Here is a 13,471-nt window from a genome sequence, read left to right as displayed (position 1 = left end):
TACTGAGAGTGATCCACAGCCAGGAACCTCTTCGAGCCCTGATCTTCCAGCGGCCATCTAGCATGACTAGAATGGACCATTTGTCGTGCTTTAGAAATCTCTTTTTAATGCAGTGCTCTCAGAGAGCTGTAACCCGGGGAATTCTCTAGCAATGTTGTAAATGAACCTTTGGTAAAACTTTTTTACCATCATTACTGTGGGGATTAAGTGGTCAACCCATATGAATTCTTATATGAAGTTGAGGATCGGTTAAAAAGCCCAGTCCTCGTGAGAATTCACTTGTGATGTTGAAGAGGTCTTTTGTGAAACTATCTTTTTACTTTTAGGGTTCCAACCCAATGTTAACAATATGGCGTCACAGAAGGCTCTTTTTTACAAACCTCTTGCCGCATTCTGTGTATACAAATGGCTTCTCACTCGTGTGGAACGTCTGGTGACAGTGACAATCACGTATTCATCACGCTCTTCATATAGTGTGGGCACAAAATGGCTTCTCATCCATGCAAACTCTTCGATGATATAGAAGGTGTTTCTCATGCATTACTCAACACATTTCAAGCACAAAAATGGTTTCTCACCTGTGTGGATTATCTGGTGAAGTTTAAAACTTGTGTGCTGATCAAAACTCTTTTCCCAACGATTGCATGAAAGTGGCTTCTTTGTAGGTTTTCAGGTGACATCGAAGAATTGACTTTTGGCTAAAGCTTTATCTACACACATTGCAATCAAAGGGCTTCTCACCAGTGTGGATTCTCTGGTGACGTTCCAACTCTGACTTATACACAAAGCTCCTTCCACACTCGCTGCAGAGAAAGGGTTTCTCAACTTCACCCTTGTGGATTTTTAGGTGGCGTTTGAGTCCTGTTCGGGAAGTAAAGCCCTTCCCACATTCAGTACACGGAAAGGGCTTCCAATCATTTCGAACTCTCTGGGCTTGTTGATATTCTGATTTAAACACAAAGCTTTTTCTAATATGGATTTTTTGATGATGCAGAAAATCTGACCTGAAAACAAAGGTCTTACCACACTCGCTGCAGGGAAAGGGTTTCTCAATTGCACCCATGTGGATTTTCAGGTGGCGTTTGAATCCCGTTTGGTGAGTAAAGCTCTTCCCACACTCGCTGCAGAGAAAAAGTTTCTCGATTATACCACTGTGGATTTTCAGGTGGCGTTTGAGTGCCGTTTGGTTAGTAAAGCTCTTATGACATTCAGTACAGGGAAAGCGCTTCTCATCATTTTGAATTGTCTGGTCTTGTTGAACGCGTATTTTAAACGCAAAGCTCTTATTAATATGGATATTTTCGTGACGCTGAAGATCTGACTTGTACACAAAACACTTCCCACATTCGGAGCAGGGAAAGCGTTTCGCAACCTCGCCCGTGTGTTTTTTCAGGTGACGTTTAAGCCCTCCCTGCTGAGTAAAGGTTTCACCACATTCATTGCAGGGAAAAGGTTTCTCACCAGTGTGACTTCTGTAATGAAGCTGAAGAATTGACAAATGAGTAAAACTCTTCTGACATTCAGTGCAGGAAAATGTCTTTTCACCAGAATGGGTTTTCTGGTGCCGAAGAAGATAGGATTTCTGAGTAAAACTCTTCCCACAATAGGTACAAGGAAAGCGCTTCTTTTCTATATTATATTTCTGATGGTAAAGACGATTCCCAATTCTTTTAAATTCCTTTTTACCATCCACGAAGACAGTTCGCTCGTCATCAATTGGAAGTATGTGGGTCCTGCTTTCATTACACGTAGTGAACTCTTTCACAAGTATACTTCCCAAGTCTGACATACCTGACGTAAAATGAAAAAAATATATATTAGGAAATTTATAGTCTTCTAAATCAAGCAAAACAATATATCTCATTTGCTACTTGTGAAAGAGGGACAGTCCACATTACAGATAAGCATTCAATGACAGTCTAGTAGCAGAAAGAAGTCACAGTGGTTTCCGACGGGCAGGTGCCAGCATGTGCACTGAATGAAAAATGTTAATCTGCCCCATTACTGCCAAAAGTCAAGAAGTCCAACTGAAGCAAGTGCTGAGAACCTTGAATGACAAACATGTGCCAGTCCGTGAAATGACTGGCGAATGGCCAGTGATGTAAAAATGGCATGATTTTAAGGAGGCTGGAGCTCAAAAACAGCCAATCTTTTATCCAACAGATTCCTCCGAGTAGATGACAGCCTGGTTGTTATCATGGGAAAACTATTTTGTAGTTACTATGTTCTGTTAGTCGGGAGTCTTTCAAATGTTTTAAAAGCATGCTACAGGATTACCTATACCTTTTAAGTTTGGACACAGACAGTTTTAGTCCTCTTCCTGAGAACATATCAATAAAATATACAATACTTTAGTTTAGATCCTGTAGCTGTTGGTTGCTTTGCAACAGTCACCTTCAGCCAAAGCTTGTGGAAAATGTAATTTAAAGGTAGAGCACTTTGCACATTCACATTTTTTGGTGTTGAATAGCAAAGGGGTTTATCTCCTAGATCAGGAAGCATCTTCCCACATCACCAGTCTGCAACTCCAACAGTCAGGCCCTGAAGAAGAGTAGAGGCGTAAGAGGGTTCTACCGGAGGATCTGGGGTCAGAGGCAGCAGCCCCAGAACCAACCGGGGAGGACACCTGCCTGAGCTTGCTGGATGGCAAGTTAACGGTGGGCCTACTAAGGCCACATTCTGCAAGGTGCAGAGAGAGTGCCCAACCCTAGAGGGCCTGAGGCAGCAGTCCAAATCCCAGGTGGCTGATGACACCTCTAGCGATCACCCTATTTATTGGGAAACATCCTCCTCTATGGTGAGCTTAGGGAGCCTGTGCATTGGGCAGCTCTTGTGCTGGTGGTTCCTTCCAACTGGGTTTGGTTCACAAGATACCCCTGGCAGGACTTCCTTTGACAGGCTTGTGACCCACTTTTATTGGTCCCGGACGAGCAAAGCTTCATATGCTTTCTGTAGGACTTGTCTCACCTGCCAGGTCAGTGAGAAGAGAGGGAAGAAGCACACGGTTCATGTGACTCCCATGCCTGTAGGATTTCCCTTTGAACAATCAATCAATCAATCAATCAATCAGGATTTACATAATGAGGCTGCATCACCCATGAGGTTCCAGAGGCGCCGCGAGAACACGCTGCCTGTTCCTCTATTGGTTGAACATCCAGGTCTTGAGGTCCTTTCTGATCTGCTGGAGCGATGGTGAGGCTCTGAGGTGCAGGCAGAGGGTGTATCAGGCCTAGGCTGCTAGGTGGGAGAAGGAGCGGCCTCCACTGTTCGTCCGGTGGATGTGTCGGGTGGCTGCTAGGGAGAGGAATTCAGAGTGGAGTTTCATGGTAGGTTGGTGGAAATTCAATTGATTGTTGAGGTACGCTGGTCTTTTATTGTGTGTATTGCCTTGTGAACGTGGGTGAGCAGCTTGAACTGGCATCTCTTCGCACCTGGTAACCAGTGGAGCTTCCAGAGGGGAGGGATGATGTGCGTCCGTCTGGGGATCTCCAGGATGAGTGTGGCTGCTATGTTCTGGATGGGCTAGAGTTTCATCAAGTGTTGGGTGGTGATTCCTACGTAGAGGGAGTTGCCGTTGTCTAGTCTGCTGGTAATGAGAGCTTGTGTGATCGTTCACCTGGTTTTGGGTGGGAGCCATCTGAAGACATTCCAGATCATTCAGATGGTAAGGAAGCAAACGGAGGTGATGGTGCTGACCTGCTTCTTCATGGATAGCTGGTCGAGGGTGATGCTGAGGATGTGGGTATGTTCGGTGGGTTTGGACCCAGCTCAGGTGGACACTATTCATGGTTCAGGGGGTATCCTTGTCTTTCTGAAGATGAGCACTTCTGTCTAGTCTGTGTTGACTTTGAAACAGTTGTTGTTCATCCAGGCAGCCACGTCTGTCATGCATCTTTGGACCTTGTCCTTGGTGGGCACTGGGTCGTTGGTCATGGAAAGGATGAGTTGGGTGTCGAAAGGGTGGGCATCAACAGTGTGGGGACCATTGGTCCCAAAACCGCCTTGGGAAACATATTTACACTAGGTTTGGAGGACCATGCCACGTGCTACCCAGAGGCCATCCCTCTGTGGAACATAACTGCACCTGCTGTGGTGTCCTTGATGGGGATTTGTACCAGAGTGGGTTTCCCCAGAGAAGTGTTGTCAGACAGGGGCATTCATTTCATTTCCACATACATGAAGTCTATGTGGAAGGAATGTAGGGTACCCTACAGGTTCTCCACACCTTAACAACCTTAGACTAATGGGCTTATTGAGAGATTCAACAAGACCTTCAAGGGCATGATTATGGGCCTATAGGAGTCCATAAAGCGGAAGCAGGATGTCCTCTTGCCAGGTCTACTCTTTGAATACATGGAGGTAGCACAGAAAGTAGTAGGATTTAGCCCTCTTGAACTCCTCTCTGGTTACCCTGTAAGGGGACCTCTCAGTTTAGAAAAGAAGGGGGTGGGAGCAAGCTCCCGAGAAGCCCTCTCAGTATGTGGTTAGCTACATGCAAAACCTTCTGCAACTAAATGCAGAAGGTCTGGAAGAAGGCTTCCAATAAGCTACAAGCTAGCCAGGAGGTGATTAAGCAATGGTAGGAGGGGTAAAAAAACAATTGTTACGGCGGTCCATCTCCATACAGGGAATGGACTTTAAGGTGGAACACCGTCCCAGGTCAGACTACGCCAATGCTGATGATATCTCTAGGTTTTTCCACCTTACTGATGAGAACTCCGAGGAGATTGGGTAGTCCCCTCCACTTTCAGCTGGCGAGGTGGGGGAGCCTGTGTTAGACTGGTCAGCCTAGGGATGGTCTTCCCCAATCCTTTTGCCCTCACCCCTCCTATTTTAGCTGATCTCATTTTAGCTGGCTTTAGGATTGTGCACACCTTAATTATTATTATTATTATAATTACATTTGTTGAGCGCGCAGCTACCCGGAGGTTTCCCGGCGCTACTACTAGCGCCGGGAAACTACTAGCCAGTGCTAAAGTGCTTGTTCTCTCTCACTAAAACATCGCAGAATTGGTTTAGACCCACTTGGCACATTTAATTTACTTGCAAGTCCCTAGAAGTGTGGTACCATAGGTACCCAGAGCCTGTAAATTAAATTCCACTAGTGTGCCTGCAGCACTGATCGGACCACCCACTTAAACAGGCCTTCTAAACATGGCTCTGCAGCTTGTGTGTGAAGGTTTAAACCACCATTTCGACCTGGCAAGATAAACCTTTGGCCCGGCCCCAACTTTGCATTGGATAATTGGACCTCCATTGTAGGGACCTGTGTTCGACCTCATGGTCACAGGTTCGAATCCCGGCGGGTCCACTCAGCCTTTTATTCATCTGTGGTCGATAAAATGAGTACCATTGAGTTGGGTAACAATCAACATCTGTTATTCAGCGCCAAGATACCGCCGGGTGAACATGCGTTTTACAAATACACGTTATGTTATGTTACATAGGACTGCGCAAAGACCCCATGTAATCTACATGAATAAACAAAAACTCAAATGACTGAGTACAGCGGACACAAAATCAGCCAGTAAAGTTGACAATCAGCTGAGTCCAACAGAAAAGGTCCCAATCAACTAAAGTGGCAAAGGAAAAGTAGGAGCATAGTTCAGAGGCTGGGGTGAAAGGATCGAATCTCGGTCTCCCAGTAGGGTATCATGGCATCAGCGTTCTCTAGTCCCTCAAGGAATCCCACCACCCGAATGATGTTGCAGACCCTCCACATCTTCAGCAACAATTCTTCAAGTTTCTTGAAGTGTTCGGAGAGATCTTGCGTACACGTTCCTTGAGCTTCCCAGAGGTGCAATGTCCTACAGTGTCTGTCATTCTAGAGGCCAGCTTCATTGGATCATTGTGCAATAGCCCAAGTTTGGTAAGCAACTCCTCAATATTCGTCTCCATGGATGTTCGTGCATGGTGATGGCTTGCAGGATGACGGTTAGAAGGGGCGATCCCCGAGGGTCAGGATATGCTCTCCCGACCACTCCGTGACCCACCACTCCCAAGAATACTGCAGAGTCTTGACGTGAGGTCCTCGCCGGGGTGAACTTCGGGTCTAGGATCGTACACACTGAGCTCACACCACACTTATGAACAGACACCACACCGGGGATTTCAATAAGCAAGTTCTTTATCACACAGTAGAGATTTAGGCAAAATGAACAAGTATTTACAAGCGATCGAGGGATCGTAAAGTCTCAGTGGTAAGGAGTAGGGAAGCGGGACAGTCTCTGCCTTAGGCCAGTACGAAGCGTACCGAGCGCACAGCTCTCAATCCTCGAGCCGGGGGATACGGAAGATGGCAGTCGTACTGGCTGCTCTACTCACTGCTTCTCGAACCAGATCGGGTTGGTAGCGTCGATGGTCCAGCCAGACCAGAGTACTCCTCGAGCCGCGACGCGGTCAGGAGGGCTCGATCCGGAGTGAACAGAGTGTCTGTCAGTTCTTGAGGAGCCGCGACCACGTCAGCAGGGCTCAGGGTGTTCAATGAATGTCCTTAGAATTCAAGGATGAGCCGCAACGAGGTCAGCAGGGCTCCGAGGTTCCAGTTTCTTCTTCACGAGGATGAGCCGCGATCAGTTCAGCAGGGCTCTCTTGTCCAGGATACAACTGCCCTCTAGTTCTTGGGCGGGCCTTGATATAGCGCAGTGGCCCTTTGATGTCCGGACCCTCGCAGACGGAGATCTCATGCCTCGGGGCTGGTCGTCGGAGTGTTCCGTCGGCTGGCCCTTTGATCCTTTAGAAGATGCGTCCGGGAATTCCCAGACGCCCAGCAGAGTCTGGAGCCAGCTCTCGGGGAGGCCAGGGGTGCGATCGAAACCAGCCCACAGAGGAAGGCCAGAGGTGTGAGAGAAACCAGTCTCCCAGGGGAGGCCAGAGGTGCAATCGAAACTCCTTAGTCTTATCTCACTCAGGAAGCCCTCTACCCCCAGCGGGCATGGCGTGTCTGAAGCCTAAGTCTCGCTGGGTTCGGGGTCAGGCAAGGCCTAGGGAGTCAGGGACCTCGGGAAGGGTAATGGCGGCCGGTGGCCCTGTGGGGTGATGCAGGTTCTGGGCACCCGGTGCCGGGAAGGGGGATGGCGGAATGCAGGGATAGTCATCCGTTGGTAGGGTCGTGTAGGGAGCGGGGCGGACAGGGGACAGGACGACCAGGGGTTTCTGGGTGCAGGGCTATGCTAACGGGGTGCCGAGGAACGGGGAAAACCACGCCACGAGGCCAGGTCCAACATGCGTCCCCCCCAGCTGAAAGGCATAGAGAACTACCCATCCCCTTGGGGTTCTCTTCACTGAGGCGGAAGAACCGGGACAGGCTGTCCGCGTTGGCGTGGTCAGCACCAGGCGGGTGCTCAACAGTGAAATCCATTCCCTGGAGGGAGATGGACCAGCGTAACAGTTTGGGGTTCTCCCCTCTCATCTGCATTAGCCACTGGAGGGGCCGGTGGTCGGTTTGGACCCGGAAGTGAGTACCGAACAGGTAGGGCCTCAGCTTCTTCATGGCCCAAACCACCGCGAAGGCCTCCCGCTCGATGGTGCTCCACCTTTGTTCTCGAGGGAGTAACCTTCGGCTAATGAAGGCCACTGGCTGGTCTAGGCCCTTTTCATTCATCTGAGACAGGACTGCTCCGATGCCATGCTCGGACGCGTCCGTTTGGACCACAAACTCTCGGGTGTAGTCGGGGGCCTGCAGTACAGGGGCAGTGCACATGGCGACTATCAATGCTTCAAATGCCTCCTGGCAGGTGGGGGTCCAGATTACTCTCTTGGGCTGCTTTTTGGAGGTCAGTTCTGTGAGGGGGACTACGATGCTGCCATACCCCTTTATGAATCTTCGGTAGTACCCCGTGAGCTCCAGGAAAGCCTGCACTTCCGTCTGGGTCGGGGGGCCTCCCAGGCAACGATCGCATCGATCTTGGGTTGGAAGGGGGCCACTAGGCCGCTCCCGACCTGGTGCCCCAGGTAGACCACGGACCCTTGGCTGATCTGGCATTTACTGGCTTTGATGGTGAGGCCCGCTCGACGCAGGGCCATCAACACCTCCCAGAGGTGTTGGAGGTGTTCGGTCCAGTGGGAGCTGAATACCGCGATATCATCGAGATAGGCGGCGCTGAATCCCTCCAACCCAGCCAGTACCTGGTTAACCAGCCTCTGGAAGGTGGCGGGGGCATTTTTCATTCCGAAGGGCATCACTCGGAAGTGGTAGTGGCCATCCGGGGTGGAGAAAGCGGATCTCTCCCAGGCCCCCTCGTTGTGGGCGATTTGAAAGTATCCGCAGGTCAAGTCGAAGGTGCTGAGATAGTGAGCAGACCCTAGGCGGTCAATGAGCTCATCTGCGCGGGGAATGAGGTGTGCGTCGGTTCTGGTGACTGCATTGAGCCCACGGTAGTCCACACAGAACCTTAGCTCGGGAACAGCGCCGGGGGCGGCCGCCTTCGGAACCAGGACCACGGGGCTAGCCCATGGACTGTCAGAGGCCTCGACCACTCCCAGGGCTAGCTTCTTGGAGACTTCGGCCTCGATGCAGGCACGGACTCGGATAGGTACGCGTTAGGCTCTGTGCCATACCGGAGGGCCGTCCCCGATGTCCACATCGTGGACGCACCAACTGGTGACGCCGGGGACGAGAGAGAAAAGGTCAGAGAACTGTCCCAGTAACTGGCGACAGTCCTCGCGTTGCTCAGGGGTGAGGGAGGAGGAGTGGCTCACTCCCTCTACGGAGCCATCTTTTTCCTTCGCACACAGGAGATCGGGGAGAGGCTCCATGTCCTCTTCCACTCCGTCGTCGGTGGCGAGGAGCAAACTCAACTCAGACCACACGAAGTGGGGTTTGAGGCGGTTCACATGGAGGACCCTCAAGGGGTTCCTGGGGGACTGCACATCTATGAGATAGGTCACTTGGCTCTTGCGTTCCACCACTTTGAAGGGTCCGGTCCACTTGTCCTGAAGGGCACAAGGTTCCACTGGGGCCATCACCCAAACCTGCTGGCCAGCTGAAACTCGACCAGAGTGGCATTCTGGTCATACCAACGTTTCATTTCTTCTAGGCTCGCCTCGAGGTTGGCCTCGGCAAGCTCCCGGAACCTCCGAGTCTGGTTCCGGAGGGCCAGAATGTAGCGAAACACATCTGGGGGTGGATCCTGGGGTGCCGCTTCCCAACCTTCCTTGACCAGGCTGAGGGGTCCCCGGATGGGGTGCCCATGGAGCAGCTCAAATGGGCTGAACCCCAAGGATTTCTGGGGGACCTCCCGGTAGGCGAACAGGAGGCAGGGTAGGAGGTTGTCCCACTTGCGCCTCAGGGGCTCCTCGAGAACCATGATCATTCCCTTGAGGGTACGGTTGAATCGCTCAATCAGGCCGTTACCTTTGGGGTGGTATGGGGGTGGTGAACTTGTACGTCACCCCACACTGTTGCCACAGGGACTTCATGTATTTGGAGATAAAGTTCGTTCCTCGGTCGCTCACCACTTCTCGCGGGAATCCCACCCGGGAGAATATCCCCATGAGGGCCCGCCCCACTACGGGGGCCGTCACCGTTCGGAGTACCGGGTGGCATGATCTACCAGGACGAGGATGAACCGGTGGCCTAAGGAGCTCTGCGGTTCTAGAGGCCCTACGATGTCTATTCCCACCCGTTCAAAGGGGGTACTGACAACGGAAAGGGTTGGAGAGGAGCCTTGCGCCTCCCTCCGCTCTTCCTGCTGGCCTGGCACGTGGGGCAGGACTTGCAGTGGGTCTCCACATCGGCGCGCATACGGGGCCAATAGAAATGAGTGACGAGACGGTGATAGGTTTTGTCTTGTCCCAGGTGTCCCGCCAGGGGCACATCATGGGCCAGGTTCAGGAGGAAGCCGCGAAAACGTAGGGGTACCACCAGCACCCGGTCTGACCCTAGTTCGGCGGACTTCTGTTCACTATATTAAAGGCCGTTTTCCCAATAGACAAAGTGGGAGCCGGACTGGTCACCGGCAGCCTGGGCGGCGGCCTGCTGCCGCGGTCCGACCAGAGAAGGACAGGAGGTCTGTTCCAGGCAGAATTCCTCTCGGGAAGGTCCTCCTTCCTCTTAAAGAGTATATCCATTCGTATCCCTTCCCTTTGTATATAGAGAACTCTAATCACTAGTATATGCAGTAGACCTTTGTACTCTCTATCATTCCTATGTGACTCTTAGAGTATATCCATTTGTATCCCTTCCCTATGTATATAGAGATAACTCTAATCACTGGCATATGCAGTAGACCTTTGTACTATCTACCATTCCTATGTGACTCTTAGAGTATATCCATTCGTATCCCTTCCCTATGTATATAGAGATAACTCTAATCACTAGTATATGCGTAGACCTGTGTACTCTCTGCCATTCCTATGCGACTCTTAAAGTATATTCACTTGTATCTCCTCCTTGTGTGACTTTACATCTTGTACATTTGCAATTTTTTCCGTGTGTATCCTTTTTGTAACGCATGTAATCCTAAGTCCTTATGTTTTTCAACTGGTGCTTATGTAAAGCGCTCTGACACCTTCGGTTAAAGTTCGCGCTATAGAAAAGCGCATAAATAAATAAATAAATAAAATCCTGAGAGTCTAGATGCTGCGTCACTTGTGGGTGGCCATGATCCTGCCGGTTCGTTGAGTCTGCTGATGGGGATGGCGGCCTGGGGGGGTCTTCTTGTCTGACTCCAGCGTCCCTTCGCTGACCAAGGTTGCCCCGATGCCAACGTGCTAAGGGCGGGACAGAGTGTGTGCGCCAGGCATCGCTGTAGCTAAATACCAGGCCGCCAGACAACAGTGACACTAGAATCTGTTCATGGGTTTTGGCAGTGCCCCGTGCACCGGTGGTGCGAGTCTCTTCAGCATAGGACTTGATTCCCTCAGTCTGGGCCCTCACACCCACTGTATTTAATCGTATTTTGTCTCCCCTCTGCTGCCCCGGTAACTTCCCGCCCCGCTCCCCGCTTCCCGCCTCCTTTTGTTGCCACGCCCCCTTTTCTTTCTGTGCCCTCCCTGCTCCCGCCTCCCAGCTGCTCCTCCCTCCCTCGCACTTGGCCATAAATGGCGACCGTGCGACGCAGGTGAGTGTGACCTAGCTTTAGGACACCCCCGCGCCGCACGGCCACCAGCTGCTGCGTGTGCCCCCCGCCTGCCTCACTGTCCCTGCCTGCCGCCGGCCGACAACGCCCCCTGCTGCGAGCGGCGTGGTCTCCTGCTTCTAGCATTGTGAGCGCCGTTCTGTTGCTTTCTGGCTTGTGCCCCGTGATGTTTCTGCTGTGTGCCCCATTGTTTAACTGTATTCACTGTATTTAATCGTATTTTGTCTCCCCTCTGCTGCCCCGGTAACTTCCCGCCCCGCTCCCCGCTTCCCGCCTCCTTTCGTTGCCACGCCCCCTTTTCTTTCTGTGCCCTCCCCGCTCCCGCCTCCCAGCTGCTCCTCCCTCCCTCGCACTTCGCCATAAATGGCGACCGTGCGTACGCGCAGCGTTGACGCGCAGCGGGCGCGCCGATTTAGCGCCGAAGGCGCGCCAAAGGTAAGCCCGTCTGCGCCCGTCCGCGCCTGGACCGCGCCCAGTGCCAGGACCCCTGGCCCCCACCGACAGAAGCCGACCCGACGGACCTACAACGCCACCGAACTCAACGCACTCGACACGGACAGAACCCCGGGCTGCTACCAAGCCACACCGAGACGCACCCACGGACCCTTCAGCTGCCACTCCTGCAAGTTCACCTGCAACCGGACTCACGCCACACCAGCACCCACCAAGCCGAACTCCAGCACCCACCTGAAGTGCATCCTGCTCAACACCCGCTCCGTCCACAGACACGCCGTCGAGCTCTGGAACCTGCTCGACAACACAGCCCCAGATGTCGCCTTCCTCACGGAAACCTGGATGAACGCCTCCTCAGCGCCCGACATCGCCATCGCCATCCCGGACGGCTACAAGATCATCTGGAGGGACCGCGCCAACCAGACAGGAGGAGGCATCGCCATCATCCACAGGAACACCATCCGCATCACGACCGACACCGACGATACCCTCGCACCCGCCGAACACCTGCACTTCCAGATTCACGCCAACCCCAAGACCACCCTCAGAGGCACCCTCATCTACAGATCCCCGGGACCACGCACACAATTCAGCGAAGACATCGCCGACTTCATCAGCCCACACGCCCTCCCCTCCGCCGACTACATCCTCCTCGGGGACCTCAACTTCCACCTGGAGCACAACAGCGACCGCAACACCACCACCCTGCTGGACAACCTCGCCAACCTCGGACTCAAGCAACTGGTGACCACCCCCACCCACTACGCCGGACACACACTCGACCCCGTCTTCTCCTCCAGCAAGGACATCGCCTTCAGCCACGCCACCGGACTCCACTGGACGGACCACAGCTGCGTCCACTTCAGCTTCAGAAGGACCACGTTCCACCATCACCAGCAACAGGTTCCCCGCAGAAGCTGGAACAAGATCACTGCGGACTAGCTCGCCACTTCCCTGAGCATGAACCCTCCTACCAGCACAACGAACCCCAGCCAAGCGGCCACCAACCTCACGAAATGGATCAGCGACTGCGCAGACGACCTCGCCCCGCTGAAGACCCCGCCGAGCCGACCCGGCAGCAAGAAAGCACCATGGTTCAACGACGAACTCAAGAGCTCCAAGAAGAACTGCAGAGCCCTCGAGAAAACCTGGCGCAGAGACCCAACACCGGACAACATGACTGCCCTCAAGCTCGCCACCCGAAAACACCACCAACTGATCCACACCACCAAGAAAACCGCATTCAAGGAACGGCTGGACAACAACGCACACAACAGCAAGGAACTCTTCAACATCGTGAAAGAGCTCTCCAACCCCAACGCCGGAAACAACAACATCACCCCCTCGCAAGATCTCTGCAACTCCCTCGCCTCCTACTTCCACAACAAGATCGCGGACATACACAACAGCTTCAGCACTCAACCGACGCACACCACGACGAACCACTGATGGAGAGCGGTAATTTCTTCTGGTAGTTTCTCAATGCAAAACCCTCATGCTACCTCTATTTTACCGCTCAAAAGGTGTTGGGCCCTTCACACCATGTATTACCATCAGGAGAAATTTAAATAAAGATGAACAGTCAAAATGCAATTATTATTGTAAGCCAATAAAGAGAGTTGTTGATTATTTTAAAGGGTTTTATTTTCTAGTCAAAAAAGTTAATTTTTCTCTGACCCTTTATTCATTAGTAAAATATCAATTAGGTTACAGAATTTTGGAAAACAGGAAAAATATCAATAATACAGAACACATTACAGTCTGCATATAAGCATTACATGTAGTTATGAAAATGTGGCGCAAAATTTCAGTCACAATTCTTAAAGAGTTTCTAAGAAAAATAGTCTTGCAAAGCTAATCAATAATTAAATAGTTGGCAAAAAATCTCCCATTAAGAGAAATAAATGCATAAGACAAATAAATCTTTTAGACCTAAT

General features: G+C 51.8%; 1 pseudogene; it reads right to left on the bottom strand.

Annotated features, from left to right (window-relative positions):
* Positions 1 to 619: 619 nt before the first annotated feature.
* LOC144805520 (uncharacterized) lies at positions 620 to 3,010 on the bottom strand (annotated as a pseudogene).
* Between the last annotated feature and the right edge of the window lie 10,461 nt (positions 3,011 to 13,471).

Source organism: Lissotriton helveticus, assembly GCF_964261635.1.
Source record: "Lissotriton helveticus chromosome 1_1 unlocalized genomic scaffold, aLisHel1.1 SUPER_1_unloc_13, whole genome shotgun sequence".
Classification (NCBI taxonomy): domain Eukaryota; kingdom Metazoa; phylum Chordata; class Amphibia; order Caudata; family Salamandridae; genus Lissotriton; species Lissotriton helveticus.
This window is presented reverse-complemented; position numbering and strand designations above follow the sequence as displayed.